The 25456-nt window shown below is 29.4% G+C and overlaps 1 pseudogene; it reads left to right on the forward strand.

Moving 5' to 3' along the window:
* Positions 1–204: 204 nt before the first annotated feature.
* LOC117910426 lies at positions 205–1414 on the forward strand (annotated as a pseudogene).
* The last annotated feature ends 24042 nt before the right edge of the window (positions 1415–25456 follow it).

Here is a 25456-nt window from a genome sequence, read left to right on the forward strand (position 1 = left end):
ACAGTCTGTGGTTGGTTGTAAGTGGATCTATAAGATCAAGACTCGCTCTGATGGATCCGTTGAGCGCTACAAGGCTCGTCTTGTTGCCAAAGGCTTTACACAGAATATGGGATTGATTATGAAGAGACTTTTGCTCCAGTTGCTCGTATCTCATCTGTTCGTGCTCTCTTAGCTATTGCTGCTGCTCGTCATTGGGACCTTTTTCAGATGGATGTTAAAAATGTCTTCCTTAATGGGGATCTGAGTGAAGCAGTCTATATGCAACCTCCTCCTGGTCTCTCTGTTGAATCAAACAAGGTTTGTCATCTTCGACGTGCACTTTATGGTCTTAAACAAGCCCCATGAGCTTGGTTTGCCAAGTTCAGCTCCACTATTTTTCGCTTGGGTTACACTGCCAGTCCGTATGATTCTGCCTTATTTCTTCGTCGTACTGATAAAGGCACTATTTTGCTTCTTCTATATGTGGATGATATGATCATAACTGGTAATGACCTTAGTGGCATTCAAGAACTCAAGGATTTTCTCAGTCAGCAGTTTGAGATGAAAGATCTTGGACATCTCAGCTATTTCCTGGGTCTTGAAATTACTCATTCCACAGATGGTCTTTATATTACTCAAGCCAAGTATGCTTCTGATCTGCTGTCTCAAGCCGGACTCACTGACAGTAAGAATGTTGACACTCCAGTTGAACTTAATGCGCATCTGACACCCTCGGGGGGAAACCATTGTCTAATCCTTCTCTTTACAGACGATTGGTTGGCAGCTTAGTTTATCTCACAGTTACTCGTCCAGACATCTCCTATGCTGTTCATTAGGTGAGCCAATATTTGTCTACTCCACGATCAACTCACTATGCTGCTGTTCTGCGCATTCTTCGATACCTGAAGGGTACCATTTTTCATGGCCTTTTCTACTCAGCTCAATCTCCTCTTGTACTCCGTGCATTCTCTGATGCTGATTGGGCAGGAGATCCTACTGATCGCAGGTCCACTACAGGTTACTGCTTCCTTCTTGGTTCTTCTTTGATTTCTTGGAGAAGTAAGAAACAAACTTTTGTGGCCCGCTCCAGTACTGAAGCAGAATATCGTGCCCTTGTTGATACTACATCTGAGCTCCTTTGGCTAAGATGGCTTCTTAAGGATTTGGGTGTGTCCACCTCCTCTGCTACTCCCCTTTATTGTGACAACCAGAGTGCCATTCATATTGCTCACAATGATGTCTTTCATGAACGGACTAAACACATCGAGATTGATTGTCATTTTATCCGTTATCATCTTGTCCATGGTGCTCTTAAGCTTTTCTTCGTCTCCTCCAAAGATCAGCTTGCAGATATCTTCACCAAGTCACTTCCTACAAGACGCACTCGTGATTTAATTGACAACCTCAAGTTGGTCTCACATCCACCTTGAGTTTGAGGGGGGCTGTTAATGTATATTAAGGGTATATTATGTTATGGGCTTTAGGCCCAGTTAGCTTACTTGTACCGCACACATATGCCTCCTATATAAAGGCACTGATGTATATTCTTTAACTCAGGAAATACAATACAATCTTTCAGTATTTCTAACAGATGTGAAGTTATAAAGAACAAGCCATGTTTAGAAAAATCATAGTCAATATATGCTTCATTCCCGGGTTTAAGGTTAAAGCGGGTTTGAGTTGTAAATATCCAGTGATTTGAGTTTTCTAATCATTGTATTAAGGTTTATAAAGAATATTAAGAAAAAGATGAAAGAGAATAATAAAAAAAATTCTTGTCACTTTTTAATATAAGATAAAAAGAAAATTTGTAAAAAGAGCATTTTAAAAGAATATATTTTATTTTTTCTTAATCTTTTATTAACAAGGCAAACAAAAAAATTCAAATTTTTTCTTATCTTTTTCTTCATTATATATATTTTTTCTCTATTTTTTTTCCAAACATTTTGGAACTAAGGATAGTTTCAAATATCTTACAATGTAGCTTTGGATTAAAATTATATTTGATGTTTTTAAGAGCGCATTTGAAAGTGTTTTTATTTAAAATATTTTTAATTGATTTTTTTTTTCTAGAAATCACTTATCAAAGTCATTTTCCAAAAATAAGTGATTTTTAAAATTTAAATTTTTTTTTTTTTTTAATTTTGCTAGATTCATAATTTTTCTTTAAAAAATTTTTACACTTAAAATATTTTCTCAAAGCATTAATAAACGTGTCTCTAAATATCTTTCTATCACCTCCTTCACATGTGTATTGCATGTTGGCAGGAAAACTTCTTAACTAAGTTGAAAATGAGAACATGCTCACATGCAATGAGTTTGCTAAAGAACGTGTGAGGCAGCAATCACACTCAACCACAAGCGACCAAATTAACACAAAAAAAAAACAAAAACAAAAACAAAGAGAGAAGAAAGCCTCCATTCCTTATGATGTGAAACCCTCATTCTCTCACACCTAACACGGCAGATTGAACAGCCATGTCCACCAAAAAATCTTCTTCAATCCATCATGGCGTCCAACTCTAACTCAAACTTTGATGAGCTCAAGTGGGTGACTCAAACACGTAGAATCCTAGATGAAGAGGTTGAATACGAAGGTGAAGTTCCTGTATGCATCTTCAATGTCCCCAAAACCCTATTGGCTACTAAGCCAGATTGCTATATCCCACAAAAAGTTAAATACATTTTACCCCTCATTTTTTTTTAATCGTATTTTATACTTTACTCTCTCCTATTCAAAATACTTTGTCTTCCAAATTTGTTTATCCTTACCCCCTAATTACAAAACTTTCATAAAATTATAAAAAGAATTGTTTTTTTCCACAATCCAAACAATAATTTGAATTTGGATGGAATCAATTTTAAGTTTATAAACTTAAAATGAAATTTTCCAAATGCCTTCTAAATATGACATATACCAATTTTGATTTTAGATGAGTGTTTATTGGATATTTTGGTAATTATGAACCTACATATTAATACATTTTACATTAAGTTATCTTATATTTGAGCGTAATTAAATATGATCAATTAAGTTAATGATGGGCCTTTAAAGCATCTCTATGTATATAGACTATGTGTGTTTTGAAATGTGTATAGACCAATTTTATTTTATTTATTAATGATGGGCTAATAAATAAAATAAAAATAATAAAAGGTATAAATAGGATTATGGTCTTCAGTCTAAACGAGAGGAGATAGATAAATTGTTAATTATTCACATCCCATCAGTGAGTAATTTCAAGGCTGCAATACTCGTTTCATATGTAAAAGACAAAACTTAAGTACATAATTTCAATGGATTTAGGTATGTCTTTCGATATTATTATCTTATAGATTTAACATGAAATTCTAACATATATATTGTTTAGTTAATAAGATTTTATAATCATTCTATATGATTTGTGATTTTTCAACAAGTGGTATCAGAGTTACTCTTGTTAAATCTATTCGGTTTTAATTAAAGTTGTTTCGATGAATTTTTTTTTAATGTGATTTCCATTCATTCATCCACCTTTTTTTTTGTGTTTGGTTGTAAGGAAAATTTTCTTTAATCTAGATTTCCCAGATTTTCTATTGTAAATAATTTTTATAAATTATTTTTTCAATAAATATCAATATTTTTTATCAGTGGACTATTTGCATATTTTTCGCGATAAAATATAAGTGTTTTTTTTTTAGAATTTTGGGGATAAAGATGAAGTAATTGGGTGATAATGACCAACTTTTTCATCATTATCTTGTTACTTTTTAATAATTCTTTTAATAAGGTCACTTGGGCCTAAGTATTTTAATAAGGTTATTTGGACATTGGGTTGAGTCTTTTAATAAGGTCATTTGGACATTGGGCCTAAGTCATTATATTGAGTCATTTAGATGGTTGAACCAAGTCCATTTAACTTGGGCCAAGTGTTGGGTAAGGTCAAGACCTTTGATAGACCCAATTAGACCTTTGACTAACCCATTTGACTAACCCAATTAGACCTTTGACTAACCCATTTGACTAACCTAGTAGGACCTTTGACTGACCCATTTGACCAGCCCAATGGACCTTTGATTGATTCATTTGACCATTGACTTTGACCATTGACCCATACAAATAAAAAAAACTTTACATATTTAGAATCCAATATTTCAGTATAAATAAAATTGAAATTATATGTCACCAAAGTAACCGTTGTTATGTAAATTTATTTGTTTTGAAATATGTGGATTATATTATGGAATTTTATGAATAGTATTCTATATTGCCAATCTCTAAATGAGAATCAACATGTAGTATTAATAAATGAAAAATTAAACAAATTTCTTATGTAATATCCTACTCTCAAATTCCAAACATGATGTGGTGTAGTACTATGCAAATCAGCATGAATTTTCCTCATTATGTCAAAATTTGCATTCAATGTCTTTAAATATGACATCCCTTTACAACTGATTTTTTATTTATATGCTTTTAATTGTAGTTTTACTTAAGTTGTAAAATTATTATTATTGTAAATTAAATAAGATTCTCTCACGTGTAAGAAAGAGAAAATTGTATGTGAATGATTTGATTTTTATTAACACATAATTAAATTAATTAATCCGAAAAGCAAAGTGGTTGGGATTTTCTTTACATTTAATATTAGTTCTTCTAAATATAAAACAATGGATCATTTAACTCACCTCCTTTAAGGTTTTAACAAAATGCGGTTAGTCATTGTTGGTTTGAAAATTCGTCAAATACCTCTCTTATTTCGAATTAAATGGGAGGTGACTAAAAATATCAAATGAGAACAATAGAAGAAACATGTGATAAAATTTCAAACTAATGGTCGCAAAGTATATTTAGTCAAAACTTAATGGAGGTCAGTAAATTAACCCTATAAAACAATTATAGTTTGTAATAGGACTTACCTTAAAATTAAATTTGTTGATGGGATATATCTTGAATTCAAATTTCTAGCTAGTTTTGTATATTTCATAATAGATTTCTTCATCCATGATATTTTTAGAATTTCCTTTCATACGAGAAACAACAAATGATGATAACATTTTTGAAACATTTTTGTGTATTCAAAGTCTTATTTTTAGATGATTTATAAGGTTCGATGACTTATTTTTATTTATTTAATTATATATCTTTTATGTATTTAATTAATTCTATATCTTTTAGATACACTTCTTATATTCTATTTTTAAAAATAAAAAATTATAATAACTCTTGTATTAAATATAACAACTACTTGAGATTTATTTTAAAAAGTCGATAATAATTTTTAAAAACTATTTAAAAGATTAAAACTTTTTATAATTTAATATATATATTTAACTTTTTCTATTTAGTTTTAAGTAACCTGTTGATATCAATTATCGTAAATAAATTAAATCTATTGATTATAATTTTTAAAAACTATTTAAAGGATTAAAACTTTTTATAATTTAATATATATATTTAACTTTTTCTATTTAGTTTTAAGTAACCTGTTGATATCAATTATCGTAAATAAATTGAATCTATTGATTACAAGTTCACTTTAATTTTGTTGATCGATATTAATAAGTTATTTTTAATTGAATATAAAAAAATATAATATTTTAATTTTTTTAATCCAACCAAAAAATAAATACAACCTTAATTATGCTATTAAGTGAGACTTTGTAAATCCCTGTTGAAAAAAGAAGTCAAGGGTGGGTATGCTATCATGCTTAGGTAAGTTTTTAATATTGGATTTTGATAATATATATATATATATATATATATATATATATATATATATATATATATATATATTCTGAGTCGAAGAGAAGAGATAAAAAATAACAAGTAAAAAAAAGATAGAATCGAACAACCGTACAGGCATCTTTTGCAAATTGGCCCCATGACAACCACCACCCAAAGACGGACGATGCATCACCAATCTCTTCGGTCTCTTCCTTTGCCACTATTTTCGACCACTTTCAAGACATCAAATCAATCTTGATCTGCATTACCATTTTCTCCATAGAACTCATATGAGTTTCGCCACAATTCTCTAGAATTTTTCCATTATACCCTTAAAATTTCCACTTTACCTACCAAGGTTGTGCTGACATTCAGTTACAATATCTCCCTGTGCAGTCAATTTAATTTTGCTGCACGTCTTCGTAACTTCATCTACGATACCCACAAAAATATCTAAGGCCAAATGAGTTATAGGGCTTGTTTTGACAGTGATTTTAAGAAGTAATTTTAAATATTTTAATACTTAAATTTTTTATCATTTAAATATTAAAAAAGTTAAAAATATTTTTTAAAATAACTATAAAATGTATTTTTACTCAAACTAGTGTCTAGCATATTCATTTAGACCTTCATCTGGATTTAAGCCATGATGAACTTCATAAATTTCTCCTCTATAAAGCTCGGGATTTTGTTGTAAAATAAAAATATGTCTTGATAAATAAATAAATAAAAATTATATTAAAATTATAAATAAAAAAAAGAAGTGAAGTTGTGTTTTGAAATAATGCTTTTAATGAAATTGAGTATTTATAAAAAAAAAATTAAATTCTTAAAAAAAGTCGTGTACTAAAAAAATAACTTCTATGTAAATTATTTATATTTCAATATCTACTATTTATTTAGAAAAACAAAAATCAATTCTTATTTTCATTAAAAAAAAATGTTTATCCTTTATAAAATTTATATCTAGATAAAAAGAAGTAAATGTAAATAATTTAAAATTTGTAAATTTAAAAGACATGAAGTAACACTTTTAATAAAAATTGAGTATTTATAAAAAATTAACATCCCATTTGGCCATATTTTCTGCAACCCCTTTTTAAAAACTGTTTTTAAGTTAAAAGAACCAAAATTTGTTTATAAAATTGATGAAAAAAATTATTCTTTATTTCACTATATTTTTAAAAATTATTTCTAGAAAATAATGATCAAATAATATCAGCCATTTTTAAAAACAGTTTTTTGCTTTCAAAAACAATTTTAATTTTTAAATCACACTGTCAAATAGGCTCTAAACTTTGGAAAAAAAATATTTTAAAAAAAATTTTGATGTAAATTATTTATATTTTAATACTGACTATTTTATTATTTTCAAAATTTTAAATTATTTATTGGAAGTACAACTTTCATAAAATAAAAAATTTGTTTGTTTGTTTGTTTTTTTTTTTTCCTTTAAGAAAAGGTTTATACAACTTCTTATGCTGAGAGTGATGTAATAGGCATCTTTTAAAAAATTAACATCTTATATGAGACATTATTACAATTTGTACCTACTGTCATATAAAAATTGTCTTTTCAAAAAATACTTTTAATGTAATTTCCACATGGTCAAAGTTACTTAGGCATGTTTGACAATTGTTTTCAAAAACACTTTTTGAGAATAGTTTTTAAAAACTATTCTGTAATGTTTTATAAAATAAAATTCTACTTGGAAATTTAAATTTTCTTATATCCATTTTTAATATTATTAAATATATTTTAAAAATAACTTTTATATCTAATATTTTATTTTAATAATTCTACATATAATTATTTTTTAAAATAGTCATGACAAAACAAGTGAAATAAACCAAAAACAATTAAAAAATATTTTTTGAAAACATTATATTTTTTGTTCTTAAAAATAAAAAATAGAAAATAGTATTTAGTTGTCAAACTGTGTTTTCCTAATTTTTTATTTATTTTAAAAAACAAAAAAGTACTCTAAAAAATAGTTATCAAACAAGTTATGGACCCGCATTTTTTATATGTACCCTCATTCGAAGGGTGAGACTCGCTTTTTATTGAGAAAATTTGATTTTTTTGAAAATGATTTAGAATCGCCACTTATTTCAAATGATTTTATTTAAAAAAAACAATAATTTTGAATGAACGATTTCAATTTATTTATTTATAAAAAAAGTTTCAATTTATTTTCAATAACTAATTTGATTCAACTTTATTTGCTTTCAATTTTTTATTTTCAAAAAATTTATTTACACTTATTTTATTAAAATAATTTATTACAAAATTTCGATTAAGAAATTGATTTTTCCAATTTTAACTTACAAAAATGACCCCCATCCTAATTTCATAATATATATATATATCCATTTATAAAGATTACCTTTAATCTCATTTTAATTAAAAAAAGAATTGATTAAAAAAAATAGTTTTTTCGATAATTTGGTTTAAAAACAATTTTAAAAAAAATTATTGAAAACAATTTTCTAGATTCCAAGTTTATAGGAAGTCCTTTTCTTCCCTTAAATTCAACCATTCGGTAGTGGAGAAAGAGATGGGGAAGGGGGTCATTACCCAATAGTGACTTGCCAGTAGCGATTGGCCAGCCATGTTGCTAGCAATGAGGGTTGAGTGAATGTGGTGGTAGTGGAGAAAGAGATGGGGAAGGGGGTCGTTGCCCGATAGTGACTTGCCCGTGGCGACTAGCAAGCCATGTTGTTGGCATTGAGGGTGGAGTGAGTGTGGTGAGGGAAAAAGAAGGAAGAAAAAGAAAGAGAAAAAAAAAAAAAAAGAGAACAACGAAAAAATAAAAGAAAAGAAGAAAGTGGGGCGTTTTGGAAAAAAAAAAAAAAAAAGAAGCAAGAAAATCAAAAAAGAAAAGAAAACAAGAGAAAAATGTGATAAAAATTTAAACTAATGGTCGTAAAGTATATTTAGTCAAAACTTAATGGAAGTCAATGAAATTAATCTTATAAAACAATTATAACTTGTAATACAACTTGTCTTAAAATTAAATTTGTTAATGGGATATATCTTGAATTCAAATTTCTAGCTAGTTTTGCATATTTCATAGAAGATTTCTTCGTCCATGATATTTTTACAATTTCCTTTCATATGAGAAACAATGAATGATGATGACATTTTTGAAACATTTTTGTGTATTAAAAGTCATATTTTTAGATGATTTATAACATCTGGGATTTATTTTTATTTATATAATTATATATCTTTTATTTATTTATTTAAATTTATATCTTTTAAATTCACTTCTTATATTCTATTTTTAAAAATAAAAAAATTATAATAACTCCTATATAAAATATAACAACTACTTGAGATTTATTTTAAAAAGTCGATAATAATTTTTAAAAACTATTTAAAAGATTGAGATATTAAAAAATTTTACTACTTAAAATCTTAAGGAAATAGAGTAAATTTATACATTTTATATAAGAGTTATTATATTTTGATATTTTAGAAAATAAAAAAAATAAATATATATATATATATATATGTAACAAATCAAATGTTTGTGTTTTGACTAAATAAAAAAAGTAAAAATATTTGACTTTTTCTATTCAATTTAAAGTAACATGTTGATATCAACTAATGTAAGTAAATTGAACCTATTAATAACAAGTTCACTTTAATTTTATTGGTTGATATTAACAATTTTAATTGAATATAAAAAATTAAATATTTTAATTTTTTTTATCCAAAAAAAAACTAAAGACCAACTTGATTATGCTATTAAGTGAGACTTTGTAAATCCATGTTGAAAAAAGAAGTCAGGGGTATGCTATCATGCTTAGGTAAGCTGACCAACAAATATTTTTAATATTGGATTTTGATAAAAGTATATATATTCTATCTTGTACGATGAGTCGAAGAGAAGAAATAAAAAATAACAAAAAGGGTAGAATTGGACAACCGTACAGGCATCTTTTGCGAATTGTCATGGAATCGGCTCCATGACAACCGAAAGGTAGAATTGGACAACCACACAGGCACCTTTTGCGAATTGGCCCCCCCAACCACCACCCAAAGACAGACGATGCATCATCATTCTCTTTCGTCTCTTCCTTTGCCACTATTTTCGACCACTTCCAAGACATCAAATCAATCTTGATCCGCATTCCCATTTTCTGCATAGAACTCATATGAGTTTCGCCACAATTCCTAGAATTTTTCCATAATATCCTTAAAATTTCCACTTCACCTAACAAGTTTGTGGTGGCAGTCAGTTACAATATCTTCCCTATGCAGTCAATTTAATTTCTTCATAAGTTCATCTATAATACCCACTAAAATTTCAATTTTGGCCAAATGAGTTTTACTCAAACTAGTTTCTAGCATGTTTATTGTGACCTCCATTTGGATTTAAGCCTTGATGAACTTCATAGAATTTCTCCTCTATAAAGCTTAGGATTTTGTTGTAAAATAAAAATTATGTCTTGATAAATAAATAAATAAAAATTATTTTAAAATTATAAAATATAAAATAAAAAAGTGAAGTTGTCTTTTGAAATGATGTTTTTAATGAAATAGAGTATTTATACTTCTATGTAAATTATTTATATTTCAATATCTACTATTTATTTAGAAAAACAAAAATCAATTCTGATTTTCATTAAAAAAAAGTTTATCCTTTATAAAATTATATCTAGATACAAAGAAGTAAATATAAATAATTTAAAATTTGTAAACTTAAAAGACATGAAGTAACACTTTTAATAACAACGGAGTATTTATAAAAAATTAACGAATCATTTGACCATATTTTCTAAAACCCATTTTTAAAACCTATTCTTAAGTTAAAAAAACCAAAAATTGTTTTTAAAAAGCAGGTTTTAGAAAATATGGTCAAAAGAGCCTATATTTTCTTTTTTCTTTTTTTTTTTTTATAATAAAATTGATGAAAATAATTAGACTTATTATTTATTTCACTTTATTTTTAAAAATTATTTTTCGAAAATAATGACTAAATAGTGTTAGTAATTTTTAAAAACAGTTTTTTGTTTTTAAAAGCAGTTTTTTTGTTTTTAAAAATATTTTTTTTAAATCACACGATAAAATAGGCTATAAACTTTCAAAAAAAGAATATTTAAAAAAACAATTTTGATGTAAATTATTTATATTTTAATAATGACTATTTCATTATTTTTAAATTTTTAAATTATTTATTGGAAAGACAACTTTCATTAAAAAATGGTTTTTTTTTGTTTTGTTTTGTTTTTTTTTTAAAGAAAAGGTTTATACAACTTATGCTGAGAGTGATGTAAAAGGCATCTTTTAAAAAATTAATGTCCTATATGCGGCATTATTACAATTTGTGCGTGCTTTCATATAAAAATCATCTTTTCAAAAAATACTTTTAATGTTATTTCCACATGGTCAAAGTTACTCAGGCATGTTTCGTAATTGTTTTCAAAAACACTTTTTGAAAGTAGTTTTTAAAAACTAATTATGTAATGTTTTTGTAAAATAAAAGTCTATTTAAAAACTTAAAATATTTTTTTATCTATTTTTAATTTTATTAAATATATTTTAAAAATAACTTTTATATCTAATATTTTATTTTTAATAATTCTATATATAATTATTTTTTAAAATAGTAATTACAAAACAAGTGAAATAAATAAAAAATAATTAAAAGATATTTTTTGAAAATATTCTATTTTTTGTTCTTAAGAATAAAAATAGAAAATAGAAAATAGTATTTAGTTGTCAAATATGTTTTTTTTTTAATTTTTTTATTTTAAAAAACAAAAAACTACTCTAAAAAATATTTATCAAACAAGATATGAACCTATATTTTTTTATGTGCATCCTCATTTGAAGGGCAAGACTCATAAATCACCACTTATTTCAAAGGATTTTATTTAAAAAAAACAATAATTTTGAATGAATGATTTTAATTTATTTATTTACAAAATAGTTTCAATTTATTTTTAATAACCGATTTGATTCAACTTTATTTGTTTTCAATTTTTATTTAAAAAAAAATTATTTACATTTATTTTATTAAAATAATTTATTACAAAATTTTGATTTGATGATAAAAATGAATTTTTCTTGCTTTACTATAAAGAAAAAAAAAAAGATTTTACAACTTCATTTATAAAAAGATTTTAATCTCATTCTAATTAAAAAAAAAAAAGGAATTTATTAAAAAAAATAGCTTTTTTGATATCTAGATTCCTTTAATAATATTTTTCTCAATTTCTTTTCTTTTTATTAAGGAAATTTTTTTTATTAAAAAAATATTTTATGAACTATCATTTTTATTAAAGCATGTTTACAGAATTATTTATTTAATTAAAACAAAATTACTAAGTTACCAAGTGTTTAATTTTGTATACACCCACTAAACAAAGAATATTTACGGGAATACTTATAGAAATCAATACAAATGAAACTAAATAAAAATTGAAAAATAAAATATACCCAAACAAATTTATAGCAAGTCCTTTTCTTCCTTCAAAATTAAACCTTTCGGTAGTGGAGAAAGAGAGGTGGAAGGGGGTCGTTGGCCAATAATGACTTGCTGGTGGTGGCTAGCCCTAGCCGTGCTACTGTCAGTGAGGGTAGAGTGAGTGGGGTGGAAAAAAAAAAAAAGGAAGAAGAAGGTGGAAAAGCAAGAAAAGAAAACAAGAAAGAAAAAAAGGAAGAGAGGAGGGAAGAGAGGAAAGTGGGGGGATATGGGATCCCTGACGTGGGAATGGGCTGGAGAGGGGGAGTAAGTGAAAAAAATAAAAATAAAAGGGGAACAAAGGAAACATCAGAATAAAATAAAATAAATAAATAATAAAAATAAAAATTTAAAAGGTATAAGTGGGTAAAAAAATCAAATATAATGAAATTTAAAATTTAAAAATAAAATTAGACTTAAAATTAATAATAAATTTATAACAAATTTGAGGTTTCCACGAGGTCTTTGGTTTCTCAATACCTTTTTTAATTTATATTTTTTCATTTGGGAGAGAAGTTAAAAACTCCCTTCAAGAACCTAACATTCTCACGGATGAGTTTAAAGATTAGACAACAAAAGTGATCGGTTTCAGTGCCGGCTTGTACTCCACTCATGTCCGTGATAATTTTCGGACCAGACTGCACTCCACTGAAGTGATGGTTTTGCAATGCATTCATGAAGTAATAATTGTCGGAGCCAACCTGCATTCCATTCATGTACTTATCACGGACTCACAGTGTCCAGCGAACTTCAGTTGGGGGTTTTGAGTGGTCAACTTCCACGCGTTGTGATTGTTAGCTTTTTTTTCGATAATAATGTGTGACGGTATATAATTATATTTGTGTAAATAATATTTAAGGGTATTAATTGATAGGTAGATAAATTAATTGATTAAGCATCTAAAAGTCTTTTGTATAAAAGACTCAAATTATAAATGAAGAGTTAGAAAATTTAATTTATATAAATGTGATGTTATAACTTTTGTAACTTTATTATGTTAAAATTTATTTGATATATTATGTTTATGAATAATGGAGAAAACTGAAAAAATATAACCTATGCAATTATAGAGATGCATTCAAGTTAATAACCCATCATTACCCATTAATTTATACATAATGGGTATAAATAATGAGTATAATTTTCATATAGTTTTTTATAGGAAGACTAAGAGATGTACAATTTTAATAAGTTAAAGTCCCAAACCAAATTCTTATTCTTATGTCATTTTGTTGTTTTATTTTTAACAATATATACCACACAATTGACACATCCACTATATGAGAGTAGTGAGTTGAAGACCTTGACAATATAATTCACAAAGTAACTCAGTCTCACTTCAAAAGTGTTATTGGTATCATGAATCAAGGTAAGAATATGATAATTATTTTAGTACTTCCATTTATTTTGTTTTATGCATCCAAAATTATTTTTTTAAATAATTATTTCCGCATAAAGTTTATAAAAGTTTGGTTAACAATTGGTATCAAAGCCAACCAATTTTGGATCATAAAACACATTTTTGTTTTTTGATTATTGTTTGATCTTATGGACAACTAAAATATATATGATGTGATGCATATGAATGATGTAGTAACACACATTTTCAATGTTTTATGATTTCAATCATATCTATTGCATGATTTTATGAAAGTTGCAAAAATATGATTAGTAATTTAAATATGTGATTATGAAAATCTCAAGAATTAACTTTTCTAGTATGTATGTGTGGACCCCGCATTTCTGCTCATGTTCATCCACTCGATAGCAAACTCACTTTTTATTTGAAAAATGATTTATTGTTTAGAAAATGACTTGAAATTGTCACTTATTTTTGTTTTTATTTTAAAAGGGTAAACAAAATAAGAAAGAAAACCCTAAGTGTAACCTCTTATTTGAAAAAAGTGGTATGTGAAAAACCAAATATGGGCTTGGGGCTCAAGTTACTTATCGGGAAGGTACGGTAAAAACTGTAGCATCCTTCTAAGTTCATAAAAACGGGTCTTTACTAATAAGATGAAACAAGTATGGTAATTGATTTATTAAACATGGATACCGAATAATAATCAAATGTGTGAAAGCAAGACACACATGATAACAAATCAATCAATAGAAACAATCGGGTACGAGGCGTACCATACTCACAAGCTGAGCGCTATTAATAGGAGACAAGGTTAGTGCACAAATATAGAATAATCGCATGCATGTCATAGAGTGAGGCAAGCCAATGAAGCATAACAATCAATCAATCAATCAATCAATGAGAAAATCACATCTGTTGGGTCCCACCAAAACCCAATCAATCTTGCATGAATTAATCCCACAAATTCCATTATTTTGGAATTATGAAAATTGTCTTCATGCTCATGAAAATAGTGAAAAACGAGGAAATAATTGAAAATCAAATAAAATCACAAGATGTATGCCTGAATGAAAAAAAAGGGCAGCACGTTTATTAAAAAAGAAAAGGTTTGGTGAATCAGAATTTTAATGAAGAAAAGAAAAAGAAAGAAATGAGAAAATAATAATAATAATAATAATAATAATAATAATAATAATAATAATGACAAACAAATAAATAAACTAATAAAATAAAGTAAATTAAAAAAATAAAAATAAATAATCATATGAAAGGTGAATAAATGAAATAATTAAATTAGGTGGATAAAAAAATTAAATAAATTAATTTAAAAGATTTAAAACCATTTGAAAGACAATTTTTGAAAATCAAAATTTGAAACTTATTTGAAAATTGAAGTCTAAAAAATTATTTGAAAATTGTAGTATTGAAAATTAAATTTAAGAATCAGAATTTCGAAGAATTATTTGAAGATGAAATTTTTATAAATAAATAAATAAATAAGATAATAATAATAATGATTAAATAAATATATGTGGAAATTGGAGTTTTGGAAATTAAATTTGAAAATCGAAATTTTGAAGAATTATTTAAAGATGGAATTTAAAATAAATAAATAAATAAATAAATAAATAAGTAAATAAAATAATAACGAAAATAATAATGATTAAAAGAATAAATGCGAAAATTGGAATTTTAGAAATTGGAAATTAAATTTGGAAATCAGAAATTTGAAGAATTATTTAAATGTGGAATTTTAGAAATAAATAAAATAATAATAACGAAAATAATAATGATTAAACGAATAAATACGGAAATTGGAATTTTGGAAATTAGAAATCAGAATTTTGAAGAATTATTTAAAGATGGAATTTAAAAAATAAATAAAATAATAATGATTAAACGAATAAATACGGAAATTGGAATGTTGGAAATTAGAAGTTAAATTAGGAAATCGGAATTTTTTTTAAAAATTATTTAAAGATGTTTTTTTTTTAAATAAAAGAAAATTAAATTTGAAAATAATTAAATTTTAGGAAGTCAAAGTTTTGAAAACTATTTTTTTTTATTTAAAAAAGGGAGTTTTTAAAAAATTAAATTAAAATTGGAGCTTTGAGAAATTAAATTAAAACTGGAGTCTTGAAAAATTATCTTGAAATTAAAATTTTGAAAATGAAATCTTTGGCATCAAAAGTTGGAGAGAACTAAGGAAATAATAATAATAATAATAAAAAGGAAATGGCCTTAGCATGACCAAACGTGTATAGCAAGTCCTTAAGGAATAAACAAATGAAAAGAAAGACACTACAAACCCATTTATATATATATATATATATATATATTGCAATGATGTCATACTTACACCACAAGCCCATTTTCCAATGCACATCTCTGCCATACCCACACCACAAGCATGAAACCTCACACTAAGATAATCACCTAGGGCTCACGTAGCCTTTTCAACTTGCTGGGCAAGTTCCCTTGCAGCCTTAAAGCACCCAACATCCCTACCAAAGTCAGGGTATTTAAACGTAGTCTCTGGTTGCCTATTATTGCTCTAATCTCATACACAATAGCTATGAACCATTAACCTTCATGCATTTGCAGTAGATTCATTCACAAACAATCTCTTATAACTAGTTACGTCCACTTCAAAAGGCATAATATCCCATCTCAAATAGCTATCATCTCTGTAATGATTGTAAACCCATTGAGCCTCCATAACATTGTGCATTGTAACCACGTTATCTTCCTCTTGCTCAATCAGAAAACCCTCATTTCTAACCTCTGGGTATTGGAAAATGGGTGCATGCATGAGGGGTTATGAGGGATGAGGTGGGCGGTAAGAACACGGGTATGGTGATGGGAGCGGGATTCCTGTGTGCACGAGTGGAAAATGGGTGTGAGGGGTTGGAAGGGTGGTGAGAGGATTGGCGATATGCATGGGTAAGAAACGGGTATGGCGATATGCATGAAGGGTGGAAGGATGGCATGAGTGGTATGAAGGATGAAGTGGGTAGAGGAAAATGGGTATTGATTCATGCCTAATTGGTGTCTCAGTTGATTTGTGTCCAGCTGGTGCTCCTTGATGGCGAGAGTAATCAACAATATTTATAACCTATAACACCATGAACTAGGGTAGCAAATACAAAGCTACTATAGCATAGTGGCTCTAGGATCGTTCCATTGGGAAAGGTACTCAAGTTGAAAATGATACCAATTCAAAGTGAATTGGTGCTGTTTCATTTCAAGATTAGCTTAAAAAATAAAACACAAACTTTGGTTGAAAAAGGTTTGGACTTAGATTAACAACACAACAAGTGATGAAAATTACTTAAGAAGAAAAGCATTCCTTGGAGATTCAGGTATACAGGGGGGGTTCCTCATGCAATAGCATAGCTCCTGTCAGTTGGTTCATTTCCTCACATTAGAGAATTAACTTAAAGTCAATTCTCTAACAGGTGCTGCACAAATGCATCCCTCAATTGGATTTCAGCTTTAATTCTCTCACTGATGCAACTTGCAATGGTTTGAGCCTCTCACTAGCCTTTACCATTCAAGGTGATCTTTAACCTTGGATTACCCGTCAAAAGCTCGCAAGAGGTAACTAATGGATGTCTCCTAAGAGTCCAAAAGCTTACCAAGTGTTGGCTATTCTAGAAAATCCTACCTTCAAGTCACCTACCAGAGGCTCGCAAGGGGTAAACTAGTGCATCTCCATGGTTAGAGATCACTTGCCTTACCAAGTGTTGGCCCATGTGACTCCAAGGCGTTTTAAGTTAACTAAAAACATTAGAAACCATTCATGGGACACACTTACTCTTCATTCTTAGCTGAAACCACAAAGCTTCTGATTGATGCACTTGGAACCTTTCCCGGCAACCTTAACTCCAAGGAACTAAAAAGCTTAGCTACTCATTCTCTGGGGAAAACTCCCCAGAGAGTGCATAACTTAGCAAAATAAGTATCAAAGTGAGAAGGTAAAGCAGAGCTCAAGCTCAAGCTCTGTGTATTTCTTCCTTTGAAACTTTTACAAAAGGTTCATCACTCTAACACACCCTCAGAACAGGCTCCTCGGGCTCTCTTTTAAGACCAAAAATACAATGATAGCTATTACCCTGATATTTTGCCAAATTCCTAACTTAAAAGCTAAGGAAATCTATCATTGGTGACTTACAAGGAGAATTTGGGCATTTAGGCAACAAAAAACTAATGAAAAATATCTCCAAGTGTCGGTTACAAATATCGGGAAGCACTAAGGACCACTTCACAGGTGAAAAGTGAGGTCTGCGAAATTTCGCAGGTGCACAAGAAGGGCTGCAAAATTTCTTCATAGCAACCAGCTAATTCAACACCTTTGCAAAGTGGACTTCCATCTTGTGGTGTTTGGCTTCCATCGCGGCGTGAAGCTTTAGGGGAAATCCATGGCACTGTGCAAAAAGGCTGCGAAACCATTCCGCAACAAAAGGCTGATTCCGCAACACTTTTTTGAAGCCTTCCTTCAACTTGGAGCAGTTGCCTTCCAAAGGTTGTAACTTCCTCATTTCAAGTCCAAATTGCATACGGTTTAAGGCATTGGATTGTTGACTTCCTAAGCTTTCAAATGACATATTGTATGCATAAATTGGACATCAGGAAGTGCTCTAAAAATGGCTGCAGTGACTGTCATCAAGAATGCTTCATGGCTGGATTCTCTTTGCTTCCCCTTGCATTCCAGACGTGCTTATGGAAAAAGAGCTTCAAAGCTTTGATTCTTCATGCCTCTGAGCTTCCCATTCTTTGCCAAGGATTCTATATAACTCTCCTCAATCTCATAATGCTTTGGTGATCAATTTACTAACAAAAACACCAAAACTTACACAATTTGATTAGAATTGATTGAAAGGGGCCTTAACATGCTAATTGGGTTAAAAGACACTAACTACTACTCAAAAGTGTTTAAAAGGATTAATTATAAGCTATCAAATAACACTTTTTGAGTAGTAATCAGGTATGAAGGTGGTTTCAACAGAAAATGCACTTTTGCTACTAAAATGGCATTCACCTTCTTGATATAGTGAAACTTCCCAACAACAAATGGTAGCGACCAATACTCCAGAGAAACATGTCAAGATGCTTGACAGAAAATGGCCCAACTTATTCTCTACAACATATTGTAGGATGCTTATGTGGCCGCTTATTCCATTAATGATTCTTCCCACTTGTCGAATCTGTGTCAAAAGCTTCAACACTCAACCTCCAGATTGAACAACCCGCCAAACATAGCACAAATGTAGGAGTAGCAACAAGGACAATAACCAAAATGAACGATGAGGATTAAGCAAATGCAAGAACATGAAACACATGATGGTATAGAGCCCCATTTCTGGTGATGTCCATGGGCTCAAAACAGGCGGGATTGATGAACCGAAGAAATTCAAGAACAAAGCATGCACACAGAAGGCTAAATTAAACCCAAACAAACGAATGAATCTCCTTATCCACACCAAAATGGAAAACTGGTACCCAGGAAAGCATCTAAAAAAAAATGAAAAATCCCACCATGTAAAGAAAATGAGAAGCTAATAAGCCATAGGAGTTATACCTGGAAAGCTCCCCTTTGTGAAACTCTATTTTTCCTCATCTTCAAGCTCTCCACCCCTCAATTCAAAACTCTCTCGTGTCCCTTTGAACACGCTCCTTCCTCTTCTTGTTATCTCGTTCTTCCCCTCAACTCCTTTATTTTCTTTTTTTCTCAGTCGATATCTCCTCCAATCCTGTCTCTGTCATCCCATTTTCCTCCCTTTTGTTTCTCTCTTAATCTCATGTCTAAACTCTGTCAACTGCCTTTCCCTCCAAAAAGTGTTTTTTTTTTTCCAGCTATTACCCTGCCTATCTATAACCAGCTCTCCTTTTCATTCAGCTGTGTCCCCTTTTTCAAACAACTATGTCTTCTCTTTGCCCAATTGTCTTATCAGTCCTCAGCAACTCGCCCATCAACTTCTTTTCCTTCTCTTTCCATCCCATCTGACCGCCCAACACCCATCGGTCCTCTTTGGCTGCCAATCCTGTCCAACCGCCCCATACAACCCGTTCTTAGGTTGATGAAGAGGAAGAAAATAAGAAGAAAGAAAAAAATAAAACAAAATAAAAAAAACAAAAGAAAATGTTCCCCCTCTGAGGGGGTCTGCAGTATGTTTATTTACTTGTTTGGTTGAAGATGATCATATATGTGCGTGTGTATTGTTCAACTTATGAAACAAGTGTTGATCAACCCAATGAAGGATCATCACCATGTTTGATTATATGAAAAAAGTTTAATAATAAAGGTTGATGAAGTTTTTACCCAACGGTATTAAACTTCTTTACGTTTCAATACTTTTATTTTAATAATTTATGACTTATTATAATTCAACCGAATGGAGGGATTATTATAATGTACTTTTGAATTATATGATTGTAGTTCGGTCCAACAAAAGAACTATGATATGATCTCTTATGTTTATGATTAATGTGATATCTGACTTAATTTTTGTTATGGTTAGATTATTGTAAAGTGTGGTGTTAAATATTGTCATGACATAAAATAATTTTCCTTTCAAATTAAATTTTATTTTGCAGCAATGAATCCTACTACTATTTCATGCTATTTGTCTGGTATTGAACAATTAAGTGGGGCAAATTTAAAAAAATGGAAGGAACAAATTGGAATTGTTCTTGGTTGCATGGATTTGGACTATGTCCTAAGAGAACCTACACCCACAAAGCCTACTTCTAAAAGTACTAATGAACAAAAGGCTTTATATGAAAAGTGGAAGCGCTCTAATCGCATGAGTTTAATGATTATGAAAGGTTCAATCACTCCTGTAATTCGTGGAGCAATCCCGGATTCAGATAATGCAATGAGCTATATTAAATCAGTTGAAAAACAATTCTTAGGAACTTCCAAGTCCTTGGCAAGTACTCTTATGGTCAAAATGATAACAATGAAATATGATGGTCATAGTGGTGTACGTGAGCACATCATGAAGATGAGTGACATGGCTTCTCAATTGAAAGGAATGGACATAACAATTTCTGAAGGTTTTCTTGTTCACTTCATAATGACTTCCCTTCCTTCACAATTTGGTCCTTTCAAAATTAATTATAATACTCAGAAGGATAAGTGGAAAATGAGTGAACTAATTTCCATGTGTGTTCAAGAAGAAGAAAGGCTTAAAGTGGAAAAGCCCCATATGACTCACCTCATTATTGGTCTGAATAAAAATCCTTCAAGAAAGGTAAAGGTAAGAAAAAGAAGCAAGGTAATGATGTATCTCACAATGGGCAAAAGGACGAAAATAAGATACAATGTCATTTTTGCCACAAGAGAAGAGATTGTTCTAGCTTTAAGGCTTGATTGGAAAAGAAAGGTAAAACCCAATGCTTAGTGTCTTATGAATCTTATGTAATTGATATACCACCAAAATCTTGGTGGATTGACACTGGTGCAAGCATTCACATAACGAATTCATTGTAGGGATACCTTACAAGCAAGAGACTAAGTAAATGAGAGCGAACCATTACTTTGGAAAATGGAACAAAAGTGGAAATTGAGGCTATTGGCACTCTTCGTTTAATTTTGGATACTGGTTTTCTTATGGATTTAGTAGATACAGTTATGTTCCTGTTTTTACTAGAAACCTAATTTCAGTTCCAAGACTTGATTCTTATGGTTATGAATTAAAGTTTGGAAATAATGGAGTTTCCTTGTTCTATAATTCTTGTTTGGTTGGCTCTAGCACTTTACAGGGTAATCTTTATTCATTGAATTTAGATTGCAAATATTCACAATCTCTTTTATCTTATCATGTGTATGAATTCTCTAACAAATAAAATTGAGTGAATGAAAATTCATCCATATTGTGGCATAAACGATTGGATCACATTTCAAGAGAAAGGATGGAACGTCTTATTAAAGATGAAATTTTAACTTCACTAGATTTTTCTGATTTTACTAGTTGTGTTGAATGCATAAAGGGAAAATACACTAAGGTTAAGAAAAAAGGTGCCTCAAGGGCTACTGAATTGTTAGAATGTATTCATTCTGACATTTGGGGACCTTATTCAATTCCAACCATCAATGGACATAAGTACTTTATTAGTTTTATTGATGACTTTTCAAGGTATTCTTATGTGTATCTTATTCGTGAAAATTTTGAAACATTAGATGTTTTTAAGATTTATAAAGCTGAGGTTGAAAATCAACTCAATCGACGAATTAAAAGTGTAAGATTTGATAGAGGTGGTGAATATTATGGTAAGTTCACCAAATCAGGTCAACATTTTAGTGTTTTTGCCTTATTTTTAAGAGAGCATGGTATCATTGCAAACTACACAATGCCAGGAACACCAGAGCAAAATGGTGTAGCAAAGCAACGAAATCGTACTCTAATTGACATGGTGAGAAGTATGATGAGTAACTCAACCTTGCCTGAATTTTTATGGGGTGAAGCATTGAAAACTGCTGTCCACATTCTCAATCGTGTTTCTAGTAAGGTTGTACCCAAAACTCCTTATGTGTTATGGGTGGGTAGGAAACTGACTTTGAATTATTTACATGTATGAGGATGTCTAGTTGAAGCTAAAAATTTTAACACATAAACAAATAAATTGGATTCTTAAACCATAAGTTGTAATTTCATTGGCTATCCTAAAAGATCAAAAGGTTTTATATTTTGTTTTCATGGTCAGGGCTTTAAAATTGTTGAAACTAGACATGCTGTGGTTTTAGAAAATGAATATTTTAGTGAGAGAATTGAGCTTAAAAAGTTAACTTCTAATGAAGTATCAACACCAATGATGGAATATGGTGTGACTCAAGAGGTTTCTCGTAATGAAAATGAGAATGTCCCAACTACAAAAGAATTTTTACGTAAATCACAAAGAGAGAAAAGACCTGCTATATCAAATGACTACGGAGTTTATCTTAATGAGTGTGATTATGATGTTGGCTTGGAAAATGATCCTACTTCTTATGATCAAGCCATCAATAGTGAAAATTCAACTCTATGGCTTTATGCTATGGAAGAAGAGTTGAAATCAATGAAATATAATGAAGTTTGGGATCTTGTAGAATTGCCCAAAGGAATTAAAACTATTGGTTGCAAATGGATTTTTAAAACCAAATATGATTCTAACGGCAATGTCGAAAGATACAAGGCCAGGTTATTTGCAAAAGGATACACTCAAAAAGAAGGAATCGACTATAAGGAAACATTTTCTCCTGTTTCCAAGAAAGATTCCTTAAGAATAGTCATGACTTTAGTAGCTCATTTTGACTTAGAGTTACATCAAATGGACGTTAAAATTGCCTTTTTGAATGGTCACTTGCATGACGAGGTTTATATGGATCAACTTGAGGGTTTTCAGGATAAAGGCAAGGAACATATGGTATGTAAACTTAAAAAGTCCATATATGGTCTAAAGCAGAATTTTAGACAATGGTATCTTAAGTTCCATGAAATTCTCATCACTTTTGGTTTCAAAGAGAATCTAGTGGATCAATGTAGATACCTTAAGATCAGTGGGAGCAAAATTTGTATTATTGTATTGTATGTTGATGATATGTTGCTTGCTAGCAACAATATGGGAATGATTTTTGAGACCAAACAATTTTTATCCAAGAATTTTGATATGAAAGATCTTAGTGAAGCATCATATGTGATAAGAATTGAAATTCATCGAGATAGGTCACATGGATTATTAGGATTATCCCAAAAGAACTAGATTGAAAAAGTCCTTAAAAGATTCAACATGCAAAATTGTTCTAGCAATATTGCTCCTGTTGTGAAAGGGGAAATATTTTGTGAACTTCAATGTCCCAAAAATGATCTTGAAAAGAAACAAATGGACAAAATTCCTTATACTTTTGCAGTAGGGAGTATCATGTATGCTCAAGTATGCACTCGACCAGACATAGCTTATGTGGTAGGCATGCTTGGTCAATACCAAAGTAATCCAGGTATTGATCATTGGAAAGCAGTTAAGAAAGTATTGCGTTATTTGCAAGGGACTAAGGACTACATGCTTACATATAGAAGAACAAATAATCTAGAGGTTATTGGTTATTCTCATCCTGATTATGCCGGCTGTAAGGATACTAGAAGGTCTACATATGACTATATTTTTATGTTATCAAATGGACCTATTTCATGGAAGAGCCATAAGCAATCATTGATAGCTTCTTCTACAATGGAGGTAGAATATGTAGCATGTTATGAAGCCACATGTCATGCAATATGGTTAAAAAACTTTGTATCAGGGCTTCATGTTATTGATTCGATAATGAGACCATTGCGAACATATTGTGATAATAGTGCTGCTGTGCAATTCTCTAAAAATAATAAGACTACAGGAGGATCAAAGCACATTGATATTAAGTATCTGGTTGTAAGGGAGAAAGTTCAAAATGGAGTTGTCTCTATTGAACATATTAAAAATACACTCATGTTGGCAGATCCATTGACAAAAGGTCTTCCACTTAAGCTTTTTATGGATTATGTTGCGCGCATGGGCTTGGTGGCAAGTTTGTCAATTTTAGATTGATTGAGAGTGCAATGCATGTGATCACATTATAATGAGAATAGAGTTCTTGATTATGATATATTGATGATTATTATGTTACTTTTATACATCCATTTTGTGCACAATCTAGATGTTTAAAAGTTGATGGGACCATTATGTTAATGAATTAGCATTATCACCTTAATGTTGCTAATGTCATAAAAGTCATTGATTGATGTTAATGGAACTGCTAGTACTATAATCCTTGAAGAATATTGGATCGTTGTGTGATCTAATCATTTCAATGATTTGGTGTTAGTGGTTCCATGAAACATAATCTTAATGTAAAGGATGCCTATTTTGAGAAATTGTTATGGTCATATTATGTTTTAATCTATTACAAATATAATTATGTAGGCCAAGTGGGAGATTGTTAGCTTTTTTCCTATAATGTGTGACCATATATAATTACATTTGTGTAAATAATATTTAAGGGTATCGATTGATAGGTAGACGAATTAATTGATTGGGCATCCAAGAGTCTTTTGTATGGAAGACTCAAATTATAAATGTGGAGTTAGAAAATTTAATTTATATGAATGTGGCGTTACAACTTTTTAACCCTATCATTATGAAATCTATTTGGTACATTATGTTTATGAGTAATGGAGGAAAATGAAAAAGTATAACCTATGCAATTATAGAGATGCATTCAAGTTAATAACTCACCATTACCCATTAATTTGTACATAATGAGTGTAAATAATGAGTATAACTCCCATATAGTCTTTGATGGGAAGACTAAGAGATATACAATTTTTATAAGTTAAGGTCCCAAGCCACACTCTCATTTTTATATCCTTTTGTTGTTTTATTTTTAAATACATATACCACACAAGTGACACATCCACTATATGAGAGTAGTGAGTTGAAGACCTTGACAATACAATTCACAAAGTGACTCAATCTCACTTCAAAAGTGTTATTGGTATCATGGATCAAGGTAAGAATATGATGATTATTTTAGTACTTCCATTTATTTTGTTTTATGCATCCAAAATTATTTTTTAAAATAATTATTTCTGCATAGAGTTTATAAAAGTTTGGTTAACAATGATTCCAATACGTTCGTGAGATGAGAAAACCCAATGTTTTTAGGACCGGATCTATCATTGAACTGAAAAAGTTACCAGTTCACAATTCACTGATCAGACCGGCAGTCGCACCGCGGTCGAATCGGTGACATCATAAATATACAATTTATAAATTATTAAAATTTAAAATAATTATAAAAATAAAAATAATGATTTATATATTATTTAAAGATTAAAATTTTATTTAAAAATCATAAAATTAATTTCAAATTAGAAATTTAAATTAAAATCATAATTTTAATTTAAAATTTAAAATT

This window comes from Vitis riparia, unplaced genomic scaffold (genome assembly GCF_004353265.1).
Source record: "Vitis riparia cultivar Riparia Gloire de Montpellier isolate 1030 unplaced genomic scaffold, EGFV_Vit.rip_1.0 scaffold736_pilon_pilon, whole genome shotgun sequence".
In the NCBI taxonomy this organism is placed as follows: Eukaryota; Viridiplantae; Streptophyta; class Magnoliopsida; order Vitales; family Vitaceae; genus Vitis; species Vitis riparia.